Source organism: Chrysemys picta, chromosome 6 (genome assembly GCF_011386835.1).
Source record: "Chrysemys picta bellii isolate R12L10 chromosome 6, ASM1138683v2, whole genome shotgun sequence".
NCBI classification, from domain to species: Eukaryota; Metazoa; Chordata; order Testudines; family Emydidae; genus Chrysemys; species Chrysemys picta.
Window position 1 is genome coordinate 54,832,521 of NC_088796.1, and position 15,908 is coordinate 54,848,428.

The window sequence follows — 15,908 nt, forward strand, 5'->3', positions numbered from 1 at the left end:
GTTTTTTATTACAAATACTTGCACTGTAAAAATGATAAAAGAAATAGTATTTTGCAGTTCATCTCATAGAAGTACTGTAGTGCAATCTCTTTATTATGAAAGTGCAACTTATAAATATAGATTTTTTTTTTGTTACATAACTGCACTCAAAAACAAAACAATGTAAAACTTTAGAGCTTACAAGTCCACTCAGTCCTTCTTCTCGTTCAGCCAATCGCTAAGACAAAAAAGTTTGTTTACACTTATGGGAGATAATGCTGCCTGCTTCTTATTTACAATGTCACCTGAAAGTGAGAACAGGCGTTCCCATGGCACTTTTGTAGCCAGCATTGCAAGGTATTTACATTCCCACATTCTGCCATATATTTCATGTTATAGAAGTCTCGGATGATGACCTAGCACATGTTGTTCATTTTAAAAACACTTTCACTGCAGATTTAACACAAGGCAAAGAAGGTACCAATGTGAGATTTCTAAAAATAGCTACAGCACTTGTTCCAAGGTTTAAGAATCTGAAGTGCCTTCCAAAATCTGAGAGGGACAAGATGTGGAGCATGCTTTCAGAAGTCTTAAAAGAGCAACACTCCAATGCAGAAACTATAGAACCCGAACCACCAAAAAAGAAAATCAACCTTGCTGGTGTCATCTGACTCAGGTAATGAAAATGAACATACGTTGGTCTGCACTGCTTTGGATCATTGTCAAGCAGAACCCATCATCAGCATGGACGTGTCTCTTCTGGAATGGTGGTGGAAGCACGAAGGGACATATGAATCTTTAGTGCATCTGGCACGTAAATATCTTGCAACACTAGCTACAACAGTGCCATGTGAATACTTGTTCTCACTTTCAGGTGACGTAAACAAGAAGCGGTCAGCATTAACTCCTGCACATGTAAACAAAATTTTGTCTGAGTGATTGGCTGAACAAGAAGTAGGACTGAATGGACTTTTAGGCTGTAAAGTTAGACATTTTATTTTCGAATGCAGTTATTTTTTGTACATAATTATACATTTGTAAGTTCAACTTTCATGATAGAGATTGCACTACAGTACTTCTATTAAGTGAATTGAAAAATATTTTTATTTTAACAGTACAACTATTTATAATAAAAATAAATATAAAGTGAGCACTGTGCACTTTGTATTCTGTGTTGAAATTGAAATCAATATATTTGAAAATATGGAAAACATCCAAAAATATTTAAATAAATGGTATTCTATTGTTTAACAGCGCGATCAATCATGCGATTAATTTTTTTAATTACATGATTAATTTTTTATACTTGTGAGAATTCTTCATGTTGAAACTAAAGTACGAAATATCTCCCTATAATGCAACAAAAATGGATATTTCCAGCATTTGTATTCAAAACTATTCTGTTTTTGTAACAATTAAATAGTCCTCTAAGCTGAGTCTTGAGATGAATTGACAGACACAATTCATCGGAAAGACGGTCAAACATCACTGGACTTGGTAACATTTTATTTTTATTTTTTATAATTTTGACTTTATTTTTAAGCACATCTTATGTATTTATCTATGTAATTGTTCACAGTTGAAGGAAGTTATGGGGATGTCAGATAATAAGTAATGACAGTGAGATTCAAAAATTTAAAGCCTTAACTATTAAAACATAAATTGTCACCCTCACATGGCAAACTATATAAAGTAAATATCCTTAAATCAAACTTTACCTTCTCAAGCAGCGTTTTTCTTTCTTAAATTTTGATTATCTTCATTGGAAATTTTTTTTCAGTCTGTGTATGGTGGAATTGATGTTAACTGATGTTTATCACTAAAAATCTAATCCTTCCAAGTCTAGTTATAACACCATTATTCCAGAATGAGGGAGGGGGAACATGGGCGAGGGAGTGGGAGAGAAGAGGAAACAGATGGGTAGAGAGATGGTAGCAGTGTTACCGAAAAACTGGTAGAGCTACTGGATGCTGCCATTCTCCTTTCATTTTCGAGGGGTAGAGGACATCAGTGTGGTAGGAGGGACTCGGCAGATATTAAGCCAGGTAACTGGAGTACCTACAGCAGAAGATCTTCTAGGACAGGAGCAAGTTGGACAGCTTCAGAGAATAGATCAGGAAGGTAAATAGGGATGTGTGGCCTTAAAACAATATTCTAGTGAAAAATTAGCTTAATCTGCATGTACAAGTAAGAAAGCATGTACCAACATCTGAACAGGTAAGATTGGAGAACTTTTTTTGTGAGTATGGACTTTCAGTAAGCAAGGTGTGAAGTTAAACGTGAAGTAGTCATTCATGTTAATGTGATAATGGTAGGATGCAGGCCATGTCTAAATGAACTGGAAGTTGATAGTTGAAAGAGCTAGAGCTGTCTGAAGCTCATTTCTTTTGCCAAATAAGATGTCAGTTTTTGGTAGGTGATAGTGTGGGGTTTGTTAGAATTTATGTATTATTCTGATTTATATACTGTGCTGTTTATGTACTGCTTTGTGAAGTTTATGGGTCCATGGTCAAGTTGTTGTTTGGACTCCATTTTGTGCGTCCTTTTGGTTGGGTCTTTGATGCCTTTTCTCCCAATGGCAGGAAGAAAAGTGCGGGAAAAGGTCACATGCCCAAGTTTATTTAAGGCCAGCGCGTTCACCATCCGGGGCTGTCCACCACAGAGGCAGACAATGCCTAGTTCTGCGCACACAGCGAGAGGCAAGAGTCTTCACGAGATACCTACCTGAAGACCATCGCAGGGTATCCTGATCCACCTTCCGAAGAAGTGGGCTGTAGTCCACGAAAGCTTATGCTCTAATAAATTTGTTAGTCTCTAAGGTGCCACAAGTACTCCTGTTCACCTTCAGTCTGTGTCCCTCTTGTCATCCCATCTACAGGTCTGGAATCCAGCAACTGCCGCAGTAGTCTGCAGTCACAACCAGCTGTCTGCCTTTCCATCTGAGTTGCCAGTGAAAGTCATTTCCTGCAAGTAAAGGAGTTCCCATAGCTTACCAAGGGTAGAAGGGAGCCGGTCTTTATGCCCTTTTGGGTCAAACCTCTGAGCTATTATTCTGTTGCCTTCGTTAATTTGTTTAATTTTAATAAATCTTAGTAAATCTATCAATACACTGGGTTGTTTTTACTTACCTCATGAGTTTTAAAAAGTGATGGAGATATTTATCCGGGTCCGATAACAGTTACAGTTGAGGTAACAGTTATGGTGACCACAGCAGGACCCAGTTTAAAACCCTGTCTAAAACTGCTGCTTTTAACTGCCACTCAGAGCCCCCTCTTAAGTTGTCCATTCTTTACATTATGGTCTGCTCAGGAAAGGTTTGAGAGAAAAAAAGGTCCATTGACCTGCGGGGGAGTGCCGTTTCTGCTCGGCCGCTGACACACAGACTTTGTGGGAGGTGCTGAGAGATGCCTCAGAAGCTGCTCTGTGTACCTGCACCGGCCAGAAGGTTCAGGAAGCACAGTAAAGCCCCGGCTCAATGGACCCAGCGAGATTGGCAGACTCTGGCCTCTGTGGCCCGGTGCACGCTGCCGGTTCTAGTTCCAAGGAAGCCTGGTGAGAGCAACGAGCCAGTGCTGACGGTGAGCTCTGTTGTATCAGCACTCTGGCTGTGACAGCCCGGTGAGTGCAAGACACGTGCTGGCTTTGTAAGCCCAGCGGACAGGAAAGGGGCATCAGCCACTCCGGCCTGGTGGGCATGGATAGGCTCGGAAATCGAGAGCTATCAGAAGAATAGAAAGGCTGAACATTTTTGTGGGTAAGACATCAGCTGACAGGGTAAGATGGCAGTAAAGGTTTTTGGATCAACCGGATGGACAAGGCAGATTAATAAAAACTCCCTTGAATTTTGTGTAGACTTTATTTGGGAAAAATCAGAACCCATGGGAAAAGCACTTATTTTCAGGGGAAAATGCATTGGGTAAATGTTGTATAACATGGGAGAGATTTGTGATCTCTCAGCCCTCCCCTAGTAAGAAAACCAAGAAAAGAGCCTTATTATACGGTCTAGTAATGGTAGCTAAAGAGCTAGACGAACAGGTGAAACTCTGCTTCCAAAGCTCAAGGACAAGTAAATGGCGAGGAAGCTGAGTTAGAAAAGCTCACTATGCAGCATAACACCACATCAGCTCTAACATTAAATCAAGCACTGCAGATAAACCAATTAGAAGAACAAATCAAAGAATGAAATGGAAATTTAATAAAGAAAAAGAAAATTACATACTGGCAAAGAAATTAAAAGATTCCCAGGCTGCAATAAGGGAGCTGATGAAGGAGGTGACAAAAGTCAAAGGAATCATACTCTGTGAGATCATAGAATACACATGGTAAAAGAGAAACTGAAAAGATCACAAGGGGTTATAAGTGCCATCCATACTGATGCCTTAAGGGGGTATGAGTGTGAAAGGGAAATAGCACTTCCGGATTACAGTGGCAGCTATACTCTGCCATCTGCCTCAAAGAGGTCATGAGATCTCAGGTAGAGGAGGAGGGGAGGAAATATCCTCCAAATGCACCAGTTACCACCACAGTGGTATGGGCCCAACAAACCACCTGAAACACGCTATGAAATTCGTGCACTAGGGCCAGAACAAGTTAGGGCAATGGGTAAGAACATGGGACCCCTAATTAAAGAAAATGCCCTAGACTGGCTTGTGAAAATTAGCAGCGTAGCTGGTATCAGCAAAGAGGACACTGTCACCCTGATAAGAGAGTGCACGAATGGGGAAGATGTTGGGGCTCTGCCAAGTGAAGTCTAGCTAGCTAATGTAGATGAATTGATAGATATCTACATAGCAGTAATCAAACTACACTATCCCATGAGAATCTCTTGGGTAAAATGTACTCTGACAGACAGAAATTAAATGAAAGACCAGAGAAATTTCTCGCTAGAAAGCATTTGTTATATTGGCTTACTGGAATCTCACCAGTCATAAATGGAGTGGCAACATATGACACCCCTGAATTCAGGGAGCTGTTAGTGCAAGGTGTACTATGAGCACAGAGAATAACTATGGGACCAGCTAACCCCAGGGTAACTAGCCTCAAAGAATTAGAAATCCGAGCTCAAGGAAACTTATGAATTACAACACAATGCTTACCCTGGCTCTGGGAACAAGAAAAAAGTAGCTGCAATCAAAGGTGCTGACAGTAAGAAGGTCAGTGAGTTCAAAGGAAAAGGGAATAATGATTCAGCCAAGACTCGAGATTCCAATTACAATCGAGCTGCTGCAAATGAAATGAAGGAATTTAGATCAGTCCTGTGGAAAAGGCTCTTAAAATATGAAGCCTGAGATCAAATAGATCATCTTCCCACAGAGGAGCTGTTTAGGAGGTTGTCTAAGTACGAGGGAGACAATTCAACAGCAAATGCAGTGACTCCTCCGAGACCAAGGGAGATGCAAAACTCCTTATGAGGGTGCCAAACTCTCCCTCCCCCTTCATATGTGGCACCTATTAACGACAAATGGGGAGACCAGTGGTGGACATCTGCCTGGTAGGGGAGTTTGGTAAAATACAGCAAACAATGCTGCTGGACATTGGTGCCACAATGTCGATAGTCTCTACCAGGGCAGCTCCACTAATCAAAAAGCTTCCCATCCAAGAGATCAAGGTGCTAGAAGGCTATAATGGCAGAGAGCACAGTTCCCTTCTCAAAACACAACCTGTATATAATAGGAACATTAATGACGGAGGCCACCTTTGGGATGCAGAGGCTAGATGGGCATGGCATCCTGGAGGTAGATATACTGAAGAAATTGAATATGATTGTGGACATCCCAAATCAGATGTTAATCCAGGGCCAGAATGGGGAAGGAAGATTTACAGTGTCTGCCTCACACCGTGTGGACACTTTGAAAGCTCCAACCGAGATTGGGATTCCTTCATGGGAGAAGATCTAGCTCAGGTCACCAGCAAATATCCCCACGTCTTTGCTAAGAACAAGTTGAACTGTGGTAAGATCCAAACAGAAATCATGGTAGAGGGTCCAGATCTGAGGCCACAGAGACAGTACAAATATTCGCAAGCAGCCCAGGAGGGGGATCCGGAGTACCATTGTCTCGTTAAAAGAACAAGGAGTCCTTGTCGAAACTGCCAGTGTCTATAATGCTCCAATATGGCTGGTTGCATCGTGATGTGTGGTACAAATTCGCATTCACATATGATAATCAGCAGTTAACATTCACAAGGATACCACAATGCACCCTCGCTTTGTCATAGAAATGTGACAAGAATGTGGAAACACCTGAGCCATAAAGACAAGGTCATCAGTTATGTGGATGACATTGTAGCCACAAAATCAAGAGAAGAAAATCTAAAAGTCTTAGATGAGGTGTTTGAAGGTCGTTCAAGAGGCTAGATTTCTCATCAGTTCACAGAAGGCACAGTTGTTAAAACAGCAAGTGACTTATTTCGGAGTAGAACTAGTAATACACGGACGCCGACCAGACGCAAGTAGAATAGTGCTTATCTGCAAGTTGTCAGCTCTGCGTGATATCACTCCTTTGAGGTCCTTTTTACGCCTTATGGGATTCTCAAGAGACTTTATAGATGGGTACGTGGAGATTGCTCAACCCCTCTGTGCCCTGCTCAGAAAAGGACAGGATTGGATCTGGGGAGAGTGAGAGCAAGAAGCTATTTGTAAACTTAAACAAGCTTTTGTACAAGCCCCTGTGCTCGCATACCCCCATCCTAAAAAGCCATTTCATCTGCAACTCACCACTATGGGACAAGGGCTGAGCGTTGTCTTGCTACAACATAGTGGTGCAAGTCTTAAGCCTGTAGCCTATGGATCAAAACATCTGTCTGAGATTGAAAAGAGGTACTCGCCCTATGAGAGAGAGATTTTGGCTTTTATCTGGTCCCTGAAACATTGGGAATATCTTACCAGGATGGACCCAGTGGTGCTACGGACAACGCATATGTCCATACATTGTCTTGTCTAGAAATGTTAACGAAAGCAGGGCCTCCATACCTTATCCACCTGCACCTCAATAGAGAGGTGCAGGTGGATAAGGTAATGACCCTATCAACGGTCCCATTCACTCTGCTCACACAGGGTGAAGAGCATGAATGCCTACTGCTGCAGGAGGAGGTAGAAACGATCAAATCCCCTTTTCAGCTGGAGGTCTCCTTTGAAAAAGCTAAGAAGGTGAGTCAAGACATATGGGTAGTTATCATCAACAGGGCAAGCCTTCATTCTGCCCAAGCAGCAGAGATTGTGGCAGTAGTAGTGGCCCATGATGCAGCATATTAGAAATCCGACATCATCATATCTTTTGACTCGGATTGGGTCATTAGAGCCCTCCTCAATTGGATGACAGTCTGGATAGCTAGAGACATGACCTCAGCTGATAACAAGCCGGTTGCACATGCTAAATATTTTGTGCATGCATGGAGATTGTCTGAAGCCAGGACAGGACAGACCTATTTATTTAAAGTAAGAGCACACAGGAAAAGCATGGCTGAAATCTCCATGCTAAATAACAAAGTAGACATCCTAGCAAAACAAGTGGCCCTTATAGGTCCTGAGACTCTCTGGGAGAAATCGAAGGACATCATGTATAAGTTACAACCCGCAGAAGTACAAAGACAATTGGACATAATAGAGCTACAGAAACAGGACGAGGAAGTGATGAACCTACTGGGAGTGAACTCATCATGGCCAGTAAGAATGATGCCAAGGACAACATTCCAGTTCTAGTCATCCCCAAATGCCTCAGAAAGGGACTGATCGTACTAACCCATCAACAGGGACATTTCGGGGTCAAGAAGACTGTTAAAAGGATCCTGATATTGGGATGGTGGCTAGAGGTGACTAAGGCTACAGAACAGCACATTTGGAACTGCCTACCATGCGCCGAGAACAATCCAGATCATCGAACTGTGAAGGGTGGGTCCACTATTACACCAGCCAATCGGGGAACCATGGCTCTATCTACAAATAGACTACATTGGCTCTTGCCACGCTCTGGACAGGGAAACTGGTACTGCTTAGTCGTAGTGGATCCATTCTCTAAGTGGGTGGGAGCCTATCCAGCTAGGAATAACACAGCTGTAACCACCACACATATATTATTAGAGCAAATGTTTTCCAGATTCAGCCTCCCAAAGGTTATCGACTTCGATCAGGGGCCTCATTTTGTGGGGGACCTGGTTAAGAACATTTGTTTGGCTCTAAATATTAGGCAGCAGGCCATCCCCAGAGCTCTGGACTAGTGGAGCATACAAACAGGACTAGTAAGACTGCCCTCAGAAAGATCGTTGAGAGTTCTGGCAAAAATTGGGACAGAAGGTTGCCTTTTGTGTTCATAGCAGTTAGATTATCTGTTGTATCTCATGGGTATATCCCCCATGAGATAATGACAGGGAGACTCATGAGAACCCCGGAGTTATGGTGGCTAGGAGGGGTCCCACCTGATTAATATCAACCCCATATACAGGTGGATCAGTACATCAGCCAATTGCTCCAGTTCCTCAGTGATGCACAAAGAGAGATTGCTGCCCAATTCAAATACAATATCTGTCAGATAGATAAAAGATTAAATTCAAACCTGAAATTTATTGAGTGGCAGATTGGAGACAAAGTCCTTTACAGATTCTTTTCAGAAAAGTACCATTCACTAAGTCCTCGTTGAGTGGGTTCCGTTGTAATCACCAACAAGGCTAGTCTGACTACCTATTAGGTAGAAATTAAGAACGGTAAAAAGAGGATTCTTAAGTGGTTCCACTCCACACATCTTAAAAAGTGGAAAGGTGATAGCTAAAGCTAATCGGTGAATGCTAACCTGTGTTTCTGTTTCCTCTATTTCAGGATACCACCAGTCTGCTAGGGAAAATGTTGTATATAGCATTGTGTTCTACGTTTTTAAAATTTGTAATTACTTTAATTGTTAATCAAAATGAGCACTGGTATTGCCAGGTAAACAAAACCCAAGAATCAATCTGGGAGGATGAACTATTTGGGGAATAGATTTTGAGTTTCCTAATCCTGAGTTGAGGAACTCAATTTGTGTGTGTGTGTGTGTGTGTGTGTGTGTGTGTGTGTGTGTGTGTGTGTGTGTGTGTGTGTGTGTGTGTGTGTGTGTGTGAGAGAGAGAGAGAGAGAGTTATTGCTATCTGGTTTGGAAAGAAGAAACCAGCAATAAAATATTAGTAGCATTTACTGAGAACAATAAAACACACGATCCCATAATTGATGAAGAGGGACAGATTAAATTCATAAGGAAAGTTACTAGTAAATGCGCGTGGTTATTTGGTGACGCCTTTCTGGAAGAATGTTCTAAAACACCAGAGTTATGGGAAGCTTCCAAAGGTTTTCATATCCAAACTGATATTCCCTCTCAAACAAAACCTGGGAAGCTAAGGGTAAAGCTCTACATGGGATCCAACACCTTTATAAAAGATGTGTTAAAGCGCATCTATATACCCCGTCATCCCACTATCAGATAAATATTAAATGTTTTAACTGTACTAAATCATGCTCTACCTCTGATAGCAGTGCTACGAATGTGTTCTGTGTTCACCAAAAGAACATAACTTTTCTTGTTAAATGTGTTGGAAATGTGGCTGTGTATGTAAAATTGAATGATACATGTGTCTGGTGTGCAAACAGTTTGGGGTTAGAAAGAGTGCTGAGGTCCTGATAATTCCTAAACCATATGCAAACCCCATCAGTCCTGTGATTGTTAAGCATGATGTAAAAAGGCTGTTGATTATAAACCCAGTGTATTCATTGAAAAAAGTAATGCCTCTCCAAATTTCCATGTCTTTAGTTAATTGGCAATATTTTTCATACACTGCACCCTTGATAGCAGGATGGGATGCATCGATACATGGAGTAATACCCCGAAACACTCCCCCTGAAAGAAATAAGAGATACCCTAGCCAAGATTGTAGGAGGGGTAGGCATCCTTAACACCATCGACGACCAGGTCCTGGCAAGTAAGATAGGGGCTTTGGGACACGAAATTGCATCTTTCTGGTCTACACTAAAGGGTGAGGTCGAATTTAGCTGCGTTAGGTCAATTTAAAAATGACTGTGTCCACACAACCAACTCCGTTCCGTCAACCTAAAGAGCTCTTAAAATCGACTTCTGCACTCCTCCCCGATGAGGGGAGTAACGCTAAAATCGACCTTGCTGGGTCGAATTTGGGGTAGTGTGGACACAAATTGACTGTATTGGCCTCCAGGACCTATCCCAGAGTGCTCCATTGTGACCGCTCTGGACAGCACTTTGAACTCCGATGTACTAGCCAGGTACACAGGAAAAACCCCAGAACTTTTGAATTTCATTTCCTGTTTGGTCAGTGTGGCAAACTCCGCAGCACTCAGCAGCACATGTGACCATGCAGTCCCCCCAGAATCGCAAATGAGCTCCAGCATGGAGTGAAAGGGAGACACTGGATCTGATTGCTCTATGGGGAGAAGCATCTGTGCAGGCCGAACTCCAATCAAAAAGAAGAAATGTAAATATATTTGCCAAAATCTCACAGGGCATGTTGGACAGAGGCTACAACAGGGACAAACACCAGTGCCACGTGAAAGTTAAGGAGCTCAGGCAAGCCTACCAAAAGACAAAGGAGGCAAACAGTCGCTCCGGGTCAGAGCTCCATACATGCCGCTTCTATGATCAGCTGCATGGCATTCTAGGGGGGGACCCTACCACTATCCCACCACTGTCTGTAGACACCTGCAAGGAGGGAGTCTCGCGCAAGAGGGAGGAGGAGAATGCACAGCAAGCAAGCTGTGAATCATTCTCCCTGGCAGCCAGGACCTTTTCATCACCTTGGAGCCAATACCCTCCCAAGGCAGGATCCCCGACCCTGAAGCCAGAGAAGGCACCTCTGGTGAGTGCACATTTGTAACTACACTACATGGTTTAAAAGCAATAGTGTTTAATGTTTGATTTGCCCTGAAGAATTGGGATGCATTCGTGGCCAGTACAGCTACTGGAAAAGTCTGTTCACATGTCTGGGGATGGAGCGGGAATCCTCCATGAAGCTCTCCTGGATGTACTCTGAAAGCCTTTGCAGAAGGTTTCTGGGGAGAGCTGCCTTATTTCGTCCTCCACGGTAGGACACTTTACCACACCAAGCCAGTAGCAATTATTCTGGAATCATTGCAGCACAAAGCATGGCAGCGAATGGTCCTGGGTTTTGGTTGCATTCAAGCAACATTTGGTCTATATCGTTCTGTGTTCGCCTCAGTAGAGTGATATCATTCATGGTCACCTGGTTGAAATAGGGGAATTTTTGTAAGGGAACAGTAAAAGGACCCCGTTCATGCTGGGCTGTTTGCGCTTGGCTAAAAGGGATCATCCTAGAGAATAGCCACACGGCGGGGGGGGAGGGGGAATTCTGTTGCCCAGCCGTGTGTGTTGTGTCACCATACCGGCAGGCGCTCAATATAAAAGGCAAAATGCGACCTTGTACCTAAAGCACATGTGCTGTCTGCTGTGAATTGCTTGATTCACTGTGAAAGAGTCTCCCTTTTGTTCTCAGAAATGCATCATCTTAAATTTTATTCTCCCTTTTTACCTCCCCCCAGGTGCAAATGTTTCTACGCTCCCCCTATCATCTCCGTCCCTGAGGTCATCACAGATTAGAAGGCGAAAAAAACGCATTTGCGATGACATGTTTTCTGCGCTCATGCAGTCCTCCCTCACTGATAGGGTACAGCTTAATGCCTGGAGGCATTCAGTGGTAGAGGCCAGGAAAGAATTAAGTGAGCACGAAGAACGGAGGCAGGACGCGATGGGGGAGCAAACAGACATGATGACGCATCTGTTGGAGCTGCAGGAAAGCCAACAAGAGCACAGACCCCCGCTGCATCCACTGTATAACCACGTGCCCTCCTTCCCATGTTCCATATCCTCCTCACCCAGATGCCCAAGAACACGGGGGAGGCTCTGGGCACCCAGCCACTCCACTGCAGAGGATGGCCCAAGCCACAGAAGGCAGTCATTCAAACAGTTTGCTTATTGTAGCCACACTAAAAATCAATGTGACCTTGTCCTTGCCTCATCCCCCACCCCACCCGGGCTACCTTGTCTGTTATCTTTTTTTTTTTTTAATTAATAAAGAAAGAATGCATGGTTTCAAAACAATAGTTACTTTATTTTGAAGGAGGGAGGGTGGTTGGCTTACAGGGAATTAAAATAAACAAAGGGGGCAGGTTTGCATCAAGGAGAAACACACACAACTGTCACACCGAAGCCTGGCCAGTCATGAAACTGGTTTTCAAAGCCTCTCTGATGCGCAGCGCACCTTGCTGTGCTCTTCTAATCGCCCTGGTGTCTGGCTGCTCAAAATCGGATGCCAGGCGATTTGTCTCAACCTCCCACCCCACCATAAACGTCTCCCCCTTACTCTCACAGATATTATGGAGCACACAGCAAGCAACAATAACAATGGGAATGTTGGTTGCGCTGAGGTCTGACCTAGTCAGCAAACAGCGCCAGCGAGCTTTTAAACGTCCAAAGGCACATTCTACCACTATTCTGCACTTGCTCAGCCTATAGTTGAACTGCTCCTTACTACTGCTCAGGCTTCATGAGCCATGGGAGCAAGGGGTAGGCGCGACCACGCGGTGCTGCTGACTGAGAGGGCAGCCTGAGGCAGAAGCCTCCAGCTTGCGTGATATTCCAGGCAGGACTGAATCTCCATGAGATGAAACTTAAAGGAGAGAATGACCTGGAGTCTCTGGCTCCCATTCTGTGCTCTTAAGAGGAGGATGGCCATGTCTGTCCAGGCGCCCTGATCGACCTCACTGAGGAGAATTCCAAGGAGGCCTCCCAGAGCAGCAGTACCATGTCTGCTAGCAGCACCCAGGAGGACCAGAACAGATCCTCCGAGTTCGTCGCTGGCTAGCAGGAGAGCAGAGTTGCAGGGGAAGTGATGGAATACCAGGATGGAAAGATTTTGGAATTGGGGAGTTCATGTGGGGGAAGATCAAGGGCTTCTCCTGGTGGCCTGCAATCATAGTCTCCTACAGAGTCACGTCCAAATGTCAGGCAGTCTCCGGAATGCGCTGGGTGCAATGGTTTGGGGATGGGAAGTTCTCCGAGGTTTCAGCAGACAAGCTGGTAGGTCTGATGGCTTTTAGGCAGCATTTCAACCACCCCACGTTTAATAAGCTGGTCTCCTATCAACGAGCCGTACACCATGTCCTGGAAGTTGCTAGGAGCCAGGCAGGGAAGACGTTTCCAGAACCCCCGGCCAAGCAGCTAAAGACTAACTTCTGCAACAACAGCAAGAAGCGGGTGGTTTCTGAAGTCACAAACAACAACAGGAGCCTTGAAGACAGTTGTTTATCATGCGGGAGAAAAAACCCAGCTACTTTCCACCCGCTGTTTGAGGGGAGCCTTTGCCAGACTTGCAGGGACGATTCCTGGAGCTTTTCTACATGTACGACGAGGACGGGTACCTATCCCACTGCACCGTCTGCTGCGAAGGCAAGGAGCTGCTGCTGTGTAGCAATGCCAGCTGCTGCAGGTGCTTCTGTGTCGAATGCTTGGAGGTCCTGGTAGGTAGGGTAAGGCACCTCGGCCAAAGCAAAAGAGCAAGAGCCCTGGAGCTGTTACATGTGTCAACCACAGAAGTGCTATGGGGTGTTACAGCGCTGATGGGACTGGAATGTACGTCTGCAAGACTTCTTCACCAGCGACAAAGGACAGGAATATGATGCACCTAAAATCTAAAAAGGCCCGCACATTTCCCAGAGTCACTACCCTTGATAACAGAACGTCAGTGGTTGCATTGGCTACTTGGATCACAGCAGCCCCCACAGTAGACTTGCCCACAACAGCAGTGGTGACGGTGAGCTGAGCGGACTCCATGCTTGCTGTGGTATGGCGTATGCACGGGTAACTCAGGAAAAAAAGGCGCGAAACGATTGTCTGCCGTTGCTTTCACAGAGGGAGGGGCGACTGACAACATGTACCCAAAACCACCCACAACAATGTTTTTGACCCATCAGGCATTGGGAATTTAACCCAGAATTCCAATTGCCAGTGGAGACTTCAGGAACTGTGAGATAGCTACCCACAGTGCACCGCTCCATAAGTCGATGCTAGCCACGGTAGTGAGGGACGCACTCCGCTGACTTAATGCACTTAGTGGAGACATACGCAATTAACCGTATAAAATCGATTTCTAAAAATTGCCTTCTATAAAATCAACCTAATTTCGTAGTGTAGACATACCCTGTATTGCTTCCAATGGAACTCAGCAAATGGGTCCATTAGAAGGATAGTGAATACCACACTGTTAACCTGCAATCATGCATTGAAAAAAAGGGGCTGAGATATACATGTAGCTCAGAAGTCATTGAGCTTCCTCATGTGTGTCTTAATTCGAAGAAGGGTAAATGCCATTATAAAATGCATCTGTCTGATTTTAATCATTCCACTATGGTGTTAGTGGATGACAGTTGTATTTGTATTTGCAGTTGGTGCAGTGAGTTTGTTGTTATTGTTTACCACAAAATTCCCCACAACCCATTCATAAACATCTGTCCTATGTTCAATATTTTCCATAGTGGGATGTGATGTGAATTTCACTCTTCACAAAGTAACTGTGCAAACCATACAGACACATTAAATCCTATATGAACATCTTGAACCAATTCACTTAAGAGTGAATATATCAGCCTTAAAATATCTTATGCACCATCCAGAAATGAAATACCATTTAAGACAAATTCAAAGGGGAGGAAAAGAGGTCATGCTTATGAGGTTATCTGTTACATCATGCCTCAGACCAAATCAAAGGAGTTCTTAAAAGAATTCAGAGTGATACTGCATCAAATCACTGGTGGGGAAAACTTATTTGGAGGGTCTGCGGATTATAACAAAGTGTGGCATATATTATTGCACCCTGTTGTAGTGATTTTGATTGTTCAAATGGTCATTATTACATATCTGGTATGTTTAACTGTCTGGATTAAGAAACGAGTGAAATCCAACAAATTCATTGTTCCATTTAAGTTGGTATAAATATCATTATGTATGAAATCAGAGTGGTTGGGTTGTGATGGCAAAGAGGGTGTATCTCTTCTTACCGTCAAGAAGGGGAAATGTGGAGTTTATTAGAATTTATGTATTTTTCTGATTTATATACTGTGCTGCTTATGTACTGTTTTGTGAAACTTATTGGTCAACTGTCATAGTTAAGTTGTTGTTTGGACTCCATTTTGTGCGCCCTTTTGGTTAGGTCTTTTAAGAAAAGTGCAGGAAAAGGTCACGTGCCCAAGTCTATTTAAGGCCAGCACGTTCAGCATCAGGAGCTGTCCACCACAGAGGTAGCCCTTCCCTAGTTCTTCTGTGCACCCATTGAGAGGCAGATTCTTCACAAGCTACCTACCTGAAGACCATTGTGGGGTATCCTGATCCAGCTTCAGTCCGTGTCCCTCCTGTCATCCTATCTAAGGCAGTTACAGGTCCGGAATCCAGCAACTGTAGTAGTCTGCAGTCACAACCAGCTGTCTGCCTTTCCATCTGAGTTGCCGGTGAAAGTCATTTCCTGCAAGTAAAGGAGTTCCCATAGCTTGCCAGGGTAGAAGGGAGCCGGTCTTTATGCCCTTTTGGGTCAAACCTCTGAGCTATTATTCTGTTGCCTTTGTTAATTTGTTTAATTTTAATAAATCTTAGTAAATCTATCTTTACACTGGATTGTTTTTACTTACCTTATGGGTTTTAAAAGTAATAGAGATATTAATCTGGGTCCGAACCTTAGTCTTACTTATCTGTTACCGATTTTTGAGGTAACAACAGGAAAGGGAGACAGATGGATAGTTGAGGGAGGAGTTAGTGAAGGATGTAAAGGGGAAAGAGCTGGATAACAGTCTAGATTCTGACAGGGTGGAAATCCATAGACATGGATTTGGTGTCTTCACAGGTAGCTAGTGGTCTATTTTAGAAGTCATCTGCCAT

The 15,908-nt window shown here is 43.7% G+C and overlaps 1 pseudogene; it reads left to right on the top strand.

Moving 5' to 3' along the window:
* Positions 1-7,435: 7,435 nt before the first annotated feature.
* LOC135972452 (DNA (cytosine-5)-methyltransferase 3A-like) lies at positions 7,436-15,632 on the top strand (annotated as a pseudogene).
* The last annotated feature ends 276 nt before the right edge of the window (positions 15,633-15,908 follow it).